The following is an 18,699-nucleotide window of genomic DNA, read 5'->3' on the forward strand; positions in this document are numbered from 1 at the left end:
TCCAACATGCTTGTTAAAGTCTCAGGAAGGCCCATTACTTTTATTTTGTTTCTCCTAGGTAAAGTCCAAACAAAGTGCTTTGATTTAACATCGCTGATTAAAAACAAAAAAACAACAACAACAACAAAAAACAAAAAACAAAAAAACCCTCAACAAACCCAAACATTCAAGCAGTCAGCAATTTAGGTACAAGCTATTGAATGAAGCACAAAGAAGCTGTGGTAGGACAGGGCTTCAAAGGGAGAAAGCTCAACTGTGTAGCTGGAAGGAAGTGTTTCTTGAGGATGATATGAAACACATGTAATGCAAATTTAAGCACCTTCCTGACAGCTTTGTGTTGGGAAAAGATAGATTGAGTCCTTGGGAATTCAGCTTGTCTCCCAAGTTAAGCAGAGTTGTTTTTCTTACAGGGAAGATTTTGGACCCCTGATTTAGTGCAGCTGGGGATGTAATGTGTGGCCTTCATCATGCTGATTTAGGTCTTTCTTAAGTCTCTTCAATAGAAGGCAGTATATGGGCATGTATACATAATATTGCTTGTGAATACAAGCATCTGATTGGTACTTTTCAATTTTATTGTGTAAGTGTTTCTGTGGGTTTGTGTATAAATGCCTTCATAAAATGCTATGGATGTAAAAAAGAAATAAAGGAGCAACCACCCAGGGTTATGACATCACCTCATGAGTGTTAGTCACAGACTAAGAGCACCATTACATTATGGTGCCAAGAAAAATCTTTGGGTGATTCCTGAAAATCATAAAATTCCACCATGTAATAATGCTTCTTATCTAAATATAGATGATTAGATAAGATATAGATATAGATTAACACTAAATGTCTCTTGTTGATTTGGGAGACTCAATATGCATAAGAAATCCCAGAAAGCTGGGATTCAAAATAGTGGGGAAAGGCAGACTGAAACTAGTTAAAAAACAGAAAAAATGTTGTAAAATGGAAATTTCTAAAATTAAGTGAACAGAATTTAACCCATTTTCAAAATATTAAAATCAGACGATTGAATCAACTTCCTGAAGATGTCTAATAACCTGCAGTTCCTATTAGAGTAAATATCCTGCAGTTCCTATCAGACTATGATTTTAGCACATCTGAAGGTTGTTATTAAATTAAGTAATTAATATAAAACTAAGATTTTCATAGTGACAGAAAATAATTGGGTAAGCAGTGAGGCAGTTGTTACAACTGATGGAATAAAATGATGAAGAGCTCTTCTTAACAGGCTGACTGCTAATGACCACAACCAGAAGGCAGCTGAAACCCTCCAAGTGCAAGAAAGGATGTTCTTCTCTCATTTATTCTCCTGAAAGAGAAGAAAACTATCTTTAGCCAGATTAAAAAAAAAAAAAAAAGAACATTAGATCAGACAAATATCTTGAATCCATCTTTTTTTTTTTTTCTCTTGTGTGGTTATAATAATATATTATATTATATAATAATATATAATATATTATATTATATAATAATATATTTTATGCAGGTATGAGATAGATACCTCTGTACTGTTCCATTTGCACAGTGCTGGTGATAGAAGCACTTCAGTGTCATCTTATAGAGAATGTGGCAATGCTCAAAATGTAGATGAATGTTGCCTTAAGGAAAGCAGGGGTAGTGAAAGGCTTGACAAAGCCTAGAAAAGCTCAGGCAGTTGTGAGGTAGGAGTGAGGTACTAACTGAAAAAGTTGACCAAGAGATTCCAGAAACTTCTCTTGATGGCAGGAATCTCAGAGTCCTTCCTATATTATTGGTTTTGCCATGTTTCTAAAGGGGACCAAAAAGAAAGTACTTCAGTGACAGTGAAATGTAGTGGGTATTTCCCTTTTGGCAACCAGGGTGCCAAAGGGTTTTTTTGGTTGGGGTTTGGTTTTGCTTTTTCTGCAAGTGATCCAGCAGCTTCAGAGCACCAGACATTAAAACACCACCAAGTGTGTGCGGCTGGGAAAGAACACACCACTTCTCATTGCAGGCAGACAGAGAGACAGGGACAGATCTACAGAATGAAAAGCTGAACCTGCAGTGCCAGCAATAAAGTGCAAAAATTCCCTACTCTGCCAAATGCATGGACAGTCACATAAATGCAATTGCTGCAGGATTTAAAAAATATATTCTATGAAATGTGTATCATGCAGATCAATTACCCAGGAAGCAACAAAACTAGGCTTTTGTAGCTCATTTAGCTGTAGTACACAAATGAGAATATTTATACTAATTCTAAAACCAGGAAGAAAATAATATTCAAGAACTAGTAAAAAGAGTAAAGGAACAAGGTGCAGAGGACATTAACACTAATTTCAAATGTATTATTTTGGATTCAGTAAACTAACAGTGCGTGCAGAGAGCTGTTAGTTGTTTTGTTTAAGAAATTATACTTTATAGTGAGATGATTCTCCTGATGGCATCTTGTTTAATATACATACTCAGAAAATAACTCTTCTGAGTGACTTTATTCAGGTCATCAATCTCTTGGATTTAAAAGTGAAAGCCATTGTTTTATTGTAATCTTTTTCTGCAGATTTTGCCTTGCAAAATGTGCTTTTCCACTCTTATAGCTCTAAAGGCCTCAGTGTCCTTAGATAAAGCACTAGCTATTATTTACAGAGGTCTTTTTCTTCTAAATTTATTCAAACAGAAAATTCTACATTCCCATGCCTTACACTAAGTGTTTTGAAAATAATTAAAAGACTTCTAAAAACAAATGGTCAGTCCATTACTAGGACTCTGAGGGAAGCTTGTAGAGGAGCTAGATAGTAGAATGTATCCCATGGTGTGCACAGGTTGTACTTTAGTTCAGCCCTGTGCAAGCATTTCTTTTTTTGTCAACTACAGGGCTGGAAATACTACCTGCATCTTACCCCCTGACTGTTATTTCCATGACATGAACACATAATCTAGAAGGGTACATAAAAACATTCAGCCAGCTTGTCTTTGCTCAGCAGAAGTTACAAATATTTCCTAATGGACCTAAGCTATGTGCCTTTGTTTGCATGTATATATTGAATCCCTCCTAGCCTGGATGTTTGCTTTGATATTTCAGGAAGTGTGTTGAATTAAAAAATAATGTAAAGTAAAAAAAAGAAGTGCCTTTCATTGTATGAAGAGCTGCCTGTCTTTCCAGTTGTCAGACACCAAAAAAAATTCAGAAATATTTCCTGCAGATTAAGAATGTAGCAATTCCTCAGAGAAGCTTCAAATCTCGTCATTTGATTTGTAGCGTCTGCATTATATTAGGAAAACCTGACAGCCTTAATTCAAGAATTCTCTTTGAGAACAGAGCCTAATGAACAGAATTGCCAATCTAAACACAGAAATATAAGCCAAAATGGTTAATTTAAATTTAACCAGTGTCAAAAGAAAAAAAATCTCAAGAGCAAAATATGGCTGAATTTTACAGTTCTTACCACAGCTCTGGTTTTGCTGTAAGTCTGAAGTTCTCATTCAGTGCTGATTGGAGTCTGGACTGAGACCAAAGGCACCTGCCCACAAATGGTTCCTGTTCAATGACAGAGCTGACACGTTTTAATGCCATTGATATTGCACCATACCTTCTTTCAGGACAAATAAATCCAAAAACCTCTCTGGTTTCCTTTGATTTGCCGCTTATTACGACTTAGAATCCCACAAGAGCTGCTACTGCTACTCTGTTTTATACTAGCTAATAATTTAAATAAATTTAAAAATATTTTACTAAACATGCTAATTGGGCTGGTTACTGATTTGCAGCGCCACATCTGGTTCAGATTTCAATACAGTTCACAATTAGAGAGCAGATCTCCCTGCTTGCACTGAGTGCTTTGGTCACATGTGAGGTTTTTTTCCTAATGAGCTGTCAACAAGCTGTCAAACGCTGATACAAATTAGAGAGGGGAGACAGTGAAGGGCTGGTGTAAAGCACTGGAATCAGCCCTGTAAATGTACTCTTTCTCACAACTCACAGATGTGATTTTACCTTCCTCAGGGAGTAGTTCTGCTGCAGTCACCCCTGTCAGTCCTCCAGGTAGGATCTACTTCCATGATTAGCATTTCCAGGGATTTGGTCCAGTATGACAGCAAAAATACATTGTTTTTCTCTGTTGTCATCTTCCATATTTGTAATATTTTTATATTAATTTATTCATATTTTTATCCAGAGTATTTGTGCTTCTGATACAGGAGGGTTGGGATGATAACATGAGGGTAGCTACTCCCCAGCAGCATTTACATGTTGCTTCATCAAGGCTCTTGCTTCAAAAAAGTTCTTCAAAACAGATAAACTGGTGTCAGTACCAACAACAATATTTACCAGCAAGAGATTAGATCGAGGGACAAAAGCTATAGTAGGTTTTTCTGAGAAGCATCTGAGCTCCCTTGTGCAGCCATCCAGGCTCCACAGTGCATGTCAAGCTCTTACTAGAGACCTGATACTCCTAACTACATTGACAGCCAGCAAGCAAATAAAGCAGACCTGGATCCTCATGGACTACTGACTCAATAACAGGACAATATTAACTTCTGTGAATGCTAAAGACACTGAGAGTTGTCATTTATCTTTCCTCCAGGGCTGCAACAGCCCAGATGCTGAGAAATTCAGTGTTCATGTGACATAACCAAATACCACCTTTTTCTTGTCCTGCACACAAGTTTTGGAGCAAATGATTTTCTGCTTCTGTCACTGAGAGCAGAAAATACCTTCTCCCATCTGTTTGTACTGACTCAAACACTTAGTTTGGACATTTTTTCTTGGAGGTAAAAATCCAAGTAGCCTGTGCAATCGTTCCTACCTGAAGTAATTGGGTATTATTGGAAGGGCTGTTGCAAAGTATTTTAATAATGTGCACTTGAGAGTAACATAAAGCTACTGTACAACGGCCGTCCTTTTACAGTACCATGTAGATATATGTTTATGTATTTTTTCATTTGCATAAGCTGCAGTGTTAGAGGAATAACTGCATTACCACATTTCATTTAGCTTTCTAATGAGCAGCTGTGACCTTTATCACAAACCGTCTTCCCACCACCAAACTCCATGTTAATAAAGAGCCAATGTGAATTTGAAAAAGGATACAATTTTCCAGAGGTGGTTAAATAGCATGTTCTAGCACTCACTGGCTGATCTCCACAGGATAATTAATTCACCGATGAGAAATGTGTCTGCAGTTCATTTTTGGTGGACTGAGATTAAAAAAATGTACTACAACTAACCTTCAAGTCAGTCAGCTTTGCGGAATGATTCACAGTGGAGAAAACTTTGTTCTAACTAACTAACAATATTCCCAGTATGTGATCAGGCATTTTAATCAGTGTCTTATTTCAAATTGCTTTGTCACACTCTACCAATGATGCATTACAAATGTGCAGGACTGACCCACTGGACTGAAACAATGTCAGTCCTTTGCATCTAGCAGAGGGTATAAAAACATCAAACATTTGCTCGCCAACTTCCTATAGTACAGTTTGAAGAAGGGTATGTTTATGCACATGCAGTAGATTTAAGCACTAATATTGCCGTGACATGGTAGCAACTACAGGATGGGAGTTTCATTTTATAAAAACTTCTGCTACTAAAAGATGAGCTGTCAGTGGAACAAAGGTGTCACCAGAAGTTGCAGTTGGTGCTTTATTCACGAGTGACAGAACAATAAGCCTGCCACACAGGCTTTGCCCAGTGAGCATTTCTCTCCACCTTACACACTATGGCAAAAGCAACACATCAGTGAGGTTATGTTTTTGACACATTTTATAAATACCTGTATCATCTCCATGCGCTGGAGGGCTCGTTTATTGTATTTTCATGCAGTCTACAGCTGAGTTACTTTAGAAACTTCTTGCTTTTAGCTATTTTAACCTCATCTTGGCACAATAGAAAATGATGGAGTAATTCAATGTATTTGTTCTTGTACAGATTGAACATTTCCCATTGGTATGCACTCACCATATACAGCAAGTTCAAGGGAAATAGCTTATAAGCTTCCTGAAAGGTGGCAGAGTAATGGGAAGGAACTGAACTCCAGATAATGCAATATTAAAAAATTAATTATCAAATTTGGAGCAGCACCACGTGACCAAAGAATAGTAACTGTATCATTTTTATGTACAAAAAAAACCCTCCTCAAAAACCAACAAAAATATGAGACACTGAGTCTGCTACTTAGACTTCAGTATCATATGAAGCTTTTAAATATGTTTTGAAAGAAATAATTGTGGAAGACATGGAAGCAAAATAAAATAAAAAGTCTAAAAAGATAAATTATAATTCTAAATTAATAAAAAATCTTTCATTTTCTAAACCCCCACTAATAGTACATCTTATTTGTCTTTAACAAAAGAGCTGATGTGATATTGTGTGAAAAATCATTAGCAAAGATAATGTGTAAGAAGAGGTCTGAAGGGGAAGACACAACAGGTAGCATGAAAATATATTGTAAGAAAGTTACAGAAACCTCTCTTATACTCCTTACTGCCCTCCACAAAAACAGGTGAATTTGCTGATATAATTTGTGAGGACCCCACATGAAAGTTACTGGCAAAAAGAAAAACAGATACTGGAAATCTTATAAAAGCTGCTAAGGGCTACAGGCCCTCCACAGAAAGAAACTGGACCACAGAGAATGAGTTTGTGTTCCAGCTGGACAGCATGATGAGGAAATGGCTGTGAGAAGCTGATATGAGGAAGCAGAAGTTGTCTTATATGGAAGATTTCTAGCAAAGAAACACAATATCATTGTCATTCTTTAGGGCATCTGCTAGAGATAATGTGGAATGCTGCTTGCATCCCTGCTTCCCCCATTCAGGAAACGTGAACTCATGATGTCAAAGGAGCAAACATGTCCAGGGGAACAGCCACTATATTTTTTGAGAGATTTGAGAAAGTGGGTTTCATTCTAGCTGAAAGAAAGCTGAAAGTGATTGCATTCTATAAATTCACAGCGAGGATAAACACTAGGGAAGAGCTGTTTAAACTAAAAGGCAATGTTGGCATAAGAACAAAGGAGTATAAGCTACCCATGAATAATTTTAAGATGGAAATTAAAGGAAGGTTTGTAACCACGAGAACACTAAAGTTCTCAATTGACCTCTCAGTCTGGCTAGGAGTAATAATAACTTGTTTTAAGTTGGCGTTTAATGTGTTTATGAAAAGAGCTATGCAATATGGAGGGGGAAACTCAGTCATCCAGGAAACTTCTATTGTCCCACATTTCTATACCTTAGGGGTCAGTGTGTGGAAAAGAAGAGCTTTTTTTTTTTTTTTTGGTCATGATCCATAAAACACTGGTTAAAATAATAGCAGGGGAAGAGTTACTGAGTTGATACTATAACAACTTCCGAGCTGCTATTTGAACAAAGAATGTCCTAAATAAGCTATTAAGTAAAAAAGATGAATGGAATTGCAGAGTACTAGTTTCTAGAAAAATCTCCTGTCTGTTGGTGAGTGTTCATTAGAACACACAGCAAGAAAACATGACTTGCTCAAAGTGTCAGTGCAGCTGCATGTGTTATTTTAGATTTACCAGGAAGATGTGTCTATGTAAAAATGATTTTACACTGTAGAAAACAGAAGTAGCAGCCCTTACAACAACCTTATTCTTAGCTATCAGTTTGTGTACCTTTACTGCATGGAAAGAAATACAACAGTTTAATTAAATTTCTTAAGGTCAGTGAAATGCCATTGTTTTGACAATCAGCTGGGCTCACATAAACCTTGGGGTCCAGATGGCTGGCTGTTTAATGGCAACACTGCATTGACAAATTCACCAATTAGATAGACATTAATATTGCATCCTTTCAGATTCTGAGCACAGCCTGACCTCGCTGAAGTGGGCTGGTGTCTTGCTTAATCCCTCGTGCATGCTCGCAGAATGTTATCGTGCTGCTATAGTGGGTTCATCCATCAAAACCGCCCTGGCTTCTCAGCATGCTGAGCGTTATTGGGTTTGTAAAAACAGATGTCATAACACACTGCTGGCAGAGTGGTGCTCTCTCGAGGGACAGCAAAAGAAACCACCCCCTCCACACACGCACTCCCGGACACACATGCTGGGGGCACTGGTGTATTGTGTGAATTCTCCCCTGGCTGCTCTGGGCCTGAAAGGGAACACCCTTAATTTATGGATGTTCAGAAGCCTGCATGCCTTGGTGCAGATAATTGCCCTTCTTGCCAGACATGCTGCTCTCCTTACATCAAATTTGCTCTTTTTTCTTTAATGGCTCCAAATACACCATGTTGGGAATACAGAATTACAACCTGCATAAAACTGTAGTGGTGTTGTCTTGCTTGGAACAATTCCTCTGCATTACAATGAGGTCCTGGGGACAGAACCCACTTTCCCTTCACCAGCTCTATAGCCAGCTGTGCCTCTGGAAATGTCAGAATCCCAAGATCTGATGGTTTGACTGGAACAGAGGAAGAGGCAATGACACCTGCTGATGCTCACTTGTTTCGAATTACCTCCCCCCACCACATTTTTTTTTAATTCAAGACAAAAAGTCTTTTGTTTCTAGTTATATTTCATTACTCTCCACTGTCTTCCCCAGGGCAGCGGTGGCAACGATAATACACCTACAGCAACAATTACAGCCTCTTCTTATATAAGAGCAACCTCAAGCAAGGAACAGCAGTTTTCCTAATGTAGCTTTGTACCAGGCCATCTCTCATTTCTGTGTTTCTCCTGTGGAATAATCCTTTCCAGTTTCCCACCTGGAATACTTGTACAGGGTACAAGAGGCATGGACAATAAGAAAGTGATGTAGTGTGTGTAGGTACTACTACCTCCTCAATTATATGATGATTACTTTTTGAAATCTTTCCTTTGAGAATGTGCTAGTCTGTCCTATTTTCTGCAGTTAAAGTGAAGAATGCCACTGAATTTGGTAACTTCTCAGAACTAAGTTTCTCAAGTTTCTAAGAATATGATGTTAAGAGGACCAGCATTTGCATTTTTAAAAATAATTTTGAATTGTCAGATGCTCCTGAGGGCACTGCCTCAGGAGTGTTAGGCTTAATGGCAACTGAAAATACATGCTCTATTAAATGACCACAACAACAGGAGAAAGAATTATCCATTGATACTGTGAACACTGAAATCTAACAGCCCTCATGTGTGATGAAAGTGAGCACCTCAAATTTGCACATTCTGTCAGAATAACCAATCTCCATATGAAATTTATCTAGCAGGTGTATTTTCAGCTTTTTCACTTTCACTTTTTCACTTTTTCTTGTTCACCCAAGACTAGCCTGAACTGGTTTCTACCTGAGATGGTCAAGATTACTTTCTGTTAAGTTGTGTGATATCAGTGGTGATGGGCCTAAAGACATTTTTAAATGAAAACAACGGAAGGAATTTTCAGAAAGGATTACTCAACATTATTTTGAAGGACAGAGTGACTTTGTGTTCTAATGATAACCCTAGGGCAAATAGGGATATTAAATATCCCAACAGTGGGGCTTACCTTACAGAAGAGTAGAACTTCACTAAACTATATGTGAACTTAAATTTAGAGTAAATGTGAATTCAGATTGGTACTTGTACATCTTTGGTAAATATACATTTACGTATGTATTTACTTACTTATATAGAAAAAAGAGACAGTCAAACAATCCATGAAATAAGTTGTTTTGCTGATAAATACACATTAAAGTAGTAGTTGGCCACTTTCTTTCTAGTCCCAAAAATATTTGCAAATCATGAAAAGCCTGAAATTATTTTTCTGATAATTTGCTCTAGGAGTGTGCTCGTCACTTAGCTTACTGTGATTTAAATGAACATTTAGAGGCTATGTGGAGTAAATGGGCTGAGTGAAAGATCTAAGAACAACTTCAACTTGCATGAAGTATTCAGCAATGACTTTCAGAAAGAACTGACTCATGGCTGGATTTAAAAAAAATAGAGGTGTTTAGTTCCCTTCAAAATTAATGAGATCTGTGTGATGCTTTTTTAGAAAGTCTTTTATAGTCTAGAAAGTGATTTTTTTCGCTGATGTCACAGATGATGACTGCTATACTTAAACGTATTTTATGGTGTAACTTTAATTTTAAAAGCATGAAAGTAGAGACTAGGCAAGACTAATTATGTGCTTATGCCTCTGAGTAGACATATTGGAATAGGATATGTATACATTGCTGAAGAAAAGTGTTATTTAACATAAAGTCATTGTTTAATGATAGATAATAATAGGTACTATTGCATTTCAAGAAGAATTCAAAACCATAAAATTAGTCCTGTGAATTTTTAATGTTTATAGAAAATGTCAAGGCACTTATGAGAAATCTATAACTTTAAAGTTTTTGAGATAATTACATAATTGTATTATGTTTCTTTTTATTTCTTGCACATAGCAAGCTTAATTCTGGGTGGGGTCATAAAGTGCATAGAGAGAAAGACTTACAGTAAAGCAGATGCAATTCAAATTTTAAATTATTCATGAGTTCAGGCTTCCAATGAGTTTACAGCCAAAAGGGAATACACAAAACTTGATTTCTTCTGCAAATAGAAAGAACAAAACTCTTTTAGATGCTCCAAGTTCTGCTTAAAAGAAAGAAAAACATCAAAAAACCCTTGTAACCTCAAAATGCTAAATTTAGCTGCTTAAGTGTGATCCCTACCATACAACAGCTGCTACAGTCAACAGTGAGGTGTCTATGTCTCTAGCTGAACCTCTCTGGTAATGAATGGTCAGAGGTGAATTGGATGGAAAGGCAATTTTCTATCATTCCATGGCAATCTTACAAGCAGAACTGATTACCACATATTTAGACTCTCGTTGACCTCCAGGGCAATGAATCACCGTGGCTTCTGAAACCCGTGTTTCTGGAGACACTCTTCAGGTTTGAGTGATCAGTCACAACTTTGTCCATCCATTGATCACAGCAGATTATTTTTAGCTCCACCCGTTCTGCTTTGCAAGTCTAGTTTTACATGCCACTTCCCACTAACTATAAGTATGGGCTGCAGCAATGCCATGACTAAACACGCTTAGAAGTCTCTCAGACACACCCTTGCCTTTCCAAACTGTGAAGTCATGACTTAGACTGCCAACAATGAAGAAGACACCATAAATGTTTTCTTTTTTTGTTACAGTGAAGAAGACAAATATCCCAGTCATATATCCTCAAAAGATATCTTTACATGTTGGAAATGCCTCTATTTGGAAATAAATGGCTAACTGAAATTTTTATGTGGGCAAGTGGCATGACAAGAGAATTATTGTCTCTGTGCAGGATAGCTCAGCATAAGAAAACAGACAAACCTACCTTATTTTAGATTTGACTCTGCCCTTCTCTTCTGCCAACCTCCTGAAGCTGCAGTTCCTCTGTAGGAAGGAAGAGGAAGGAAGAAAGAAACAAGCAGCAAGATCAGAACAAAAAAAGGAGACTATGAGGGTAGTGAGACACTGAAACAGGTTGTCCAGCGAAGTTGTGGATGCCCCATCCATAGAAGTTCAAGACCAGGTTAGATGGGGCCTTGAGCAACTTGATCTAGTGGCATCCCTGCCAGTGGCAGGGTGTTGGAACTAGATAATCTTTGAGGTCTCTTCCAATCCAAACCACTCTATGATTCTGTGAATTTGTGATATTTATCTACTTGCTGGGCAGTGAAATTGTGAAACTCATTTTTGCAAGGATGTTGCACAGACACTCTGAAAACAGTTAGTTAAATTAATGGAAGAAAAATGAATCAGTGACAAAACCACACAAGTCCAAACCCTTGTTCACTAAAACACAATGGAAAATAAAATTATTCCTTGGGGACCATATCAGTGTGCACTTGCTTTGGTCATATATTCTTCATACAATGCATGCTGCAGGTGATGCAGAGAGGATAAAAGCTGGAAGAAGCTCTGACCCCATGTGCTTATTCTCACATTCTTACACTCTGTAGGGTCTGTCAGAGATCATGAAGGAGATGTGGACTTTGGGGTTACATAGAAGAAGGACAGGACAAGAAGAAATCAGTTCACTTTGCTCTTACTCTGAGTAATTAATCCAATTCAGATGGTGAAACCCTTTCTGTACAAAAGCTTAGTTTCTGTCACTGAATCCATCCTCTCATGCTGTTTCTGGTTGTCTGTTTCAACCATGAAGTGAGCTTCAGACTAGAAACACCTTTTTATCTGTTAAGGAGGTGAAACATTGAAACAAGCTCCCTGCAGAAGATGCTAAACCTCCTGCCCTGAGAAGTTTTAAACCAGGTCAGAAAAATTTCTTCCAGGGAGGAACAGAGCACATTTTGTCCTGGAACAGAGGGACTGAGTTGCCTCCCACATTTCATTGTACTTGCTTTGCCCCAGAACCCCTGTTTCTTTTTAAGTCCACAATTTTTAAGGAGAATGCTGCCCTCTCTCTTTTTTTTCAACTCAGCCCTCATTTGCTGAGGCTGAAAAAATCAGTGTAATCCGTAGTTTATGCATTGCCCCATTTTATACATGGTTTAAAGGGGCTGCAGTTCACTGCTCTAAGTTATTCTTACCTTTAGCACATTATTGTACTTTTATTTTATATACAAGTACATAAAGGAAAGACAATTAGACAATTAATTTAGATAGATCGGATTATAACTCCTTGGAGTCTCAGAGATGGATTTTGTTAAGGATAAGTAAAGATGTATCTGCTCTGCTGCACTCTGAATGCTACCTGCTTTGTGAGGTCCCTCACTCCATAGGAACCCCATCAGAAGACAGGTGCAAAGTCTGTGTTTCCCTCAGCAGTCACACAAACAAGGACTCGGTGCTTTCTCTGCCTGCTGTCAGCCAGGAAGGTTTGCTACTCTTAAAGAACAGCTGCAAAAGCCAAAGCACTTTTCTAGCAAAGAGAAGTCTTTACTGGAGTTTATAGCTGAAGTCTGAAGGCAAACAGATGTTTTGTATCTGTGATTTGGGGTCTGTGCAAAGTTCTTCAAATAAAGGATCACGCTTTCTCTTACACAACCAAGAGCAAGTAGGTAAATAAATGCAGCTTTATCACCTAACAGCCCCCATAAAGGTCAAGCTGTTCTTGGCTGTTCTCTCTTATTCTGGAAGGGGAGTCTATTGCTATTTCAAGGTGTGATGATATTCTTCTTGGAAAACATCCTGTCTCCCTTGGAAACAAGTTCACATGCAGTCCTGGGCACTGCTGATGCAAATACCTTACTGCTATCAAAGTTACTCTCTCAAAATACATTTTTGCCTGGGCACAAAGTCCTTTCCCCTCATTAGGTCCTTAAAGAACAGAAGCCCATGTAGGTATGTATCTCACTGCCCAAAATTAATTCAATAAATATATCTCTGACATTTATTCCTACAAACAAAATTTTATTCTGAATGCTTTTCAGTGGTTATGTCTCTCTCTTTTCTTCTCATTCCTGATATGGACAACACTTTCTGTGTATTTCATTAATGTTGCTAGCATATTGTTGAAAATAAGTATCATTAAACTGCTACATAATTTATCCCATTTGTGCAAACAGTTCTTCCCTATCCCTTGTATTCATAATCCTAATACAATATGGTATGCAGTCATATTCTTTCAAAAAGCCAAGTTTCTGTATTTGAAGGGAGATTCTCTTTCTTATGTCCATTTTTGTAAGCATTTCTGCATGTTTTCTAGTTTGGATTCTCCTTTTCTGAGCAGAATGCTGGATTTTTTTCTGAAAAATCAGATATTGGACACATCAGAGCTGGAACATTTACTTAAACTGAAAGCCTATTACTCTCATGTTGAATATGTTGATTTTCTGTGTTGCTTGATTATCTAGTGATTCCAAAAGAGTCTTATTATTAGTTATAGAACATCAAGCAAAATTAAATTGTATTCTCTCAATCAAGCAAGAAAACTGCCAGGAAAACAGTTGACCTTGTATCCTCAGATTAAAAGAGATTGGCTTTTCACAGCTTTTAAAAATAAACAAGAACTACTGCAATTATATAGGTGGTGACCAAATACAGAGCAGACTATGGCTTTCCCTTCTACTGCTAAGATCTAATCCTGATTTACAGATTGAGTGTATCAGCTAACATATTGTCTTCACTGGAATATTCCTGGCTCAAATTTACATGGAGGACCATGTTGAACACCTGGTGATCCAGGCGCGTATGAAGTTGTTCTGAGTTTACCAAGACCATTCTCCGGCATGGGCTGTTTCTCACTAGCAATTGCACAGATTCCCAAAGGTACTTTCTGGCAAGAAGTAGAGCAGAAAGGCTCTGAAGGAGAAAAGTATTTTTCTCTTTCTCTCGTATTTACAGAAATTCTCATAGAAGTGAGAAATACAAATTACTCTCCTACAACTAGGTATTGTGGACCCTAGCTACTTTTCTCCTGACTGAAGAATCACTGTTTAATCTTTTTCTGCACCTAAAATTTTCAGCATTTATACCATTTCTATGGCCTTTCCCTTTACTGTTCTCGATGGTTATGTACATTTTTTGTTTTGAGGATAAATAGAAGGAATTATGCCTCTGACCTGGCACTCAGCCAGAAAAAGGAAAGCCCAAAACTAATTCTGTACTATATCTGCTGATTATTTAATAGAAAATATGTCCCTGGAGTGATCACATACTCAATATTGCCTGGATCAGAATTTCATCTGCGTACTACAGATACAAGAACCAGGAAAGAGATGGCTGGAAAACGAATATAATAGATGAAAGTTTTACTTGATCTAGGAAATATTTACCATGAAAAATTTAGATTTGCATAATAACAAAAACCCTTTACTTTTATTTGGGAATCTTGTTAAGATCCATATTTAAAAAAAACGAAGGATGCCTGGTTTTGGCAGCTATTTCTTCCTTGACACTACAATGAATTAGTAACTTGCAGAGTGTTCTCAAGGTTGCAAATATTGCACATGAAACTTTACAGAACAAAATTGGTTATATATCACTTTTATGGTGTGATCCATTAAGATTCTAGAAGTAAACTGAAAGAAAGCTTGTACAAGTCAGTTCTTTTGATTGTAGTTAAAGATCATCAGTATAGTTGAAAAAGGCATAATGCAAATCCCTAAAACATTATTAGTAGCAATGGTTTTAATTTTAGAAATTATACAGCTGAGTCAAAAGAATGATAAGAGAATTGATACAAAAAAATCTTTGTTTCACTAACTTTTAAACTGTATGGATTGCTGTATGACATTTTCTCTTTGACAGATTATTTTTTAAGATATTAATAAAGCCAACTTGTACTTACTATAAAACCTCACATTCCAGGAAGAGCAATAGGCAAGTCCCCAAATGACAATAACCTCCTAGCAGATACCTGAGTGTAAATAGCATGGAATTAGCACCAACAGGCTCTCCTTTAGAGGCAACATTTGAATTGGTCTATATGCAGCCATTTTTTGAGAGAAATGGTGTATAACAGATGTAGAGCATTGCCCAGGACACTGGAGGCTGCTGTGAAAATGGAGGAAAAATATGTATATTCTAGGAAACCAATAGCTGTACAAAGAACATAAGGTCTGTTACCCATTTTGGAGAATGACAGGTTCTAAGTATAAAGGCCAAAGGGTTACAGCCACAATAATGAAATAGCTAAACATAGAGAAACATTTCACATTGTGTTAAAAAAAATAATTAGAATCTCTTGATGAAAACCATATGCAACAGCATAATGTGGGACTTCGTGCATGGATTGTGGCACCAGTAGAGGGAAATAATGACAGTGCTGTGATGTGGTGGCAAAGATCAGCTCAGAAGGGCCAGAAGCATGGAGTGAGGACTTGGTGACTGTGAGGGAAAGAGGCTGATGGGAGGAGGAAGGAAGTCATGAGCTTGGTGGGAATGCAAAGCCTGGCCACAAAGGCAGGGCAGAGCAGTACCACTGAAGCTTGGCTTCCGGCCATGCAAGATTTAGCATCCCTGGATGATGACAGTCAGTGGGTCATGGGTGACAATGTGTCACACTAGTGACAAGATCCCTCGGTCATCAGTTCTTGGACCCAGCAGGGACATTTGGTCCCCTCAATGTGCTGAGGAAAGCAAATACCAGATAATTTTTTTTAGGTAGCTTTATTAAAGAAATGACTCAGAGCTAAGTGCCATTGTACCTCATGGTTTATTTGTCTTGTTTTCTTTTGTAGGAAAAAACATGTTTTCATGTTGTCTTTTTGTTAATTAAACTTTAGGTGTTTGAATTTTTCTTTAAGTTTTAATCTGATGGGATTTCACGTCACTGTTTTCTGCAGGGCCCGGTTGTTTAGTGAGTTTTGGGGAAGAAATGTAGCTGAAGATGACTGATATTCATATCAGGAGTGGAATATTGCTTAGCTTAATTTTTAATGCACTGATTACTGATCAGTGGGGACCAGCTGCTAGTTTTCTTCTTATTTGATTGCATTTTTAAGTTCAGGAAAGGTACTTGAAGTCAGATTGGTCTTCATTGGTTTATAAATCCGAAAGGAAAATCACAGAACAGAATAAAATATTAATTACAATCACTATTTCCTTAATAATTCACAATTAATTAATGTCAGCTCTTTCATGTGGACCTTAAACCAAAGAATGTAAACAAGAGATATGCTCCATGTCTATTAATTGCCTGTGGTGGAAAAGGATGGGACACAAGGATAGATGTCCTGTTCTTGGCACATGCAACTCCAACCCATAAAATGGCTGAAAAATGTTCCTAGGAGTGGTCAGACTAAATTATATTTACTTATTTATTTCTGTATCTGTGAGCACAGCAGAAATAGCAATGGTGCTTAAAAAAATTCCTACTATAAACTATCAAGATATTATTGTCATTATTGTTGTAGCTGTATTTTGTCATGGGGTTTAATTTTTAAATTTTTATTTGTATTTTTAATGTCCATATGGATAGGATGTGAATTTAATACATGAAGGTTTTGTAAAAGCAAAATCTTAATCATGCTAAAGATTAAGTGAGATCTGAACTGTGCCCCTTTCACCTAATGCACACATTACTTACACAACAGTAGACTTACTGAATTCAGCTGACTGCTATGAAATTATGATATTCATAGAAAACAAATTATAATAAACAAATCACAATGCTGGGACCTAATTCCCAGCATTTCCACCCCTCCCCAACCCTCCCTTTATAATAATTCATGAATATTTCAGATTCTTTTGGAAGAATTTGGGTTTTACCTATAAATTAAGTTTGCTCATCTGGATTATTATTATGGACTGTATAGCTTGGGCAGGGATATTTGAATTTACAGACCCAAGCTCTGTCACCCTTCCTCTCCATAAAAAGTCATTTCAGTTTTTCAGCTATACCTGTTGATATGCAGCTGTATATAATTATATATATATGTATATGTATGTCTGTTCATGTATATGTGAATACTGATAGTTGAAGCATAAAGTAAAAAGCTTATAGCTAATGCAGGTAAAAAAGAGCAAAAAAGAAACAGTGAGAATGGGTGCTTGATGAGAGGAAAACATCTTAATGGTTGCTGGAGGAATAAATTCATTAAGAAAATGCTGAAAATGTTCTGTTTCAAACAGTCAAGGTGGGGGCTGTGGTGGCTGGAAGTTTACACAGCAAGTGGGTGGTGACACAGAACTCTGCAGTGTCAAAGGAGGGGAAGGGATGAGCAAAAAGCCTTTCACTCCAATAACTGCTCCCATCTGTCTTTCTAAAGTTACCAGCAGAAATACTTTTTAAAGCCTGGCTCATATTTTTAGCATTTCTGTAGATGAGATGCCTGATAATAAATTCTGATTTATAAGACAATAACTGAGGAGAAAATTAAGTCAGATACAATAGGCTTAAAAGATTTTGTTTTCTGGCAATATAATCTGGCAATACAGAAAGGTGTTCCCAGCAGGCACTAGCAGATGAAGATAAGTTTATGAAACAACCTACTTTTTCTTTTTTCCTTAGAGTCTTTAAAGACTCTGAATTAGGCAGATGAGATCTTCCAGGTAATAATGAAAGAAATAAAACTGGGAGTTAAGTGCATTCTTTCAGTTTACCTCATTTTTGTGGAGAGTGATGCTCACCTATGACTTCACATTCAGGTTGCTTTTTGGTCATAAGCAAATACTCTGAAGGGCTTTGGGATGAAAAGCTGGTGACTTCTATTCCCTGCATCCCTCACATACCTAATTACATTTCCCTAAATATGAAATCATGTTGATGGAAGCATGTTGAGTTTAATTTGTGTTTATGTGTTTCATTCTCATTGTTCCAGAGATCATTTTCTTCAAGGTGATCAAGGGAATTTTTTTTTTTCCACAGTGGCTAGCAAAGGGATTAATAACGCAGAGATGTTTTTGCTTTGTTTGCTTTTGTTCATAGCTGAGCAAGGCTTATGGAAGGCCAAGGTCTTTCCTGCTTTTCATACTGCCATGATGGCAAGGAAGTTGGGAGTGCCTGGGAGGCTGGGAAGAGGCACAGCTGGAACAGGTGGCCCAAACCAACCAAAGGAATATTCCAGACCATATGACACGATCCTCAACATATAAAATGAAGGCAAGGAGAAAGGTTTTTTTCGAGTGATGGCTTTTGTCTTCCCAAGTCACTGTCATGCATGATGGGTCCTGCTCTCCTGGAGATAGCTGAACACCTGCCTGTGTGGCTTTTCCCTATCCTATGAAACTGTCTTTATCTGAAACCTTGAATTTTCCAGCTTTTACTCTTCCAATTCTCTCTCTAGTCCTACTGGGGAATGAGTGATCAGCTGCATGGGGCATGATTGATGGCTGAGATTAAAACATGACCCCTGATAGAACCATCACACCCAGTCATTCCTGCTTCCC

At 37.5% G+C, this 18,699-nt stretch overlaps 1 long non-coding RNA gene across 1 annotated transcript; it reads left to right on the top strand.

The window, feature by feature from the left end:
- Positions 1–3,895: 3,895 nt before the first annotated feature.
- LOC140682530 (uncharacterized) lies at positions 3,896–18,427 on the top strand. Its single transcript, XR_012054366.1, has 2 exons — positions 3,896–4,009; positions 18,239–18,427. It is a non-coding gene; the product is annotated as an uncharacterized lncRNA (long non-coding RNA).
- The last annotated feature ends 272 nt before the right edge of the window (positions 18,428–18,699 follow it).

This window comes from Taeniopygia guttata, chromosome 2 (assembly GCF_048771995.1).
Source record: "Taeniopygia guttata chromosome 2, bTaeGut7.mat, whole genome shotgun sequence".
Classification (NCBI taxonomy): domain Eukaryota; kingdom Metazoa; phylum Chordata; class Aves; order Passeriformes; family Estrildidae; genus Taeniopygia; species Taeniopygia guttata.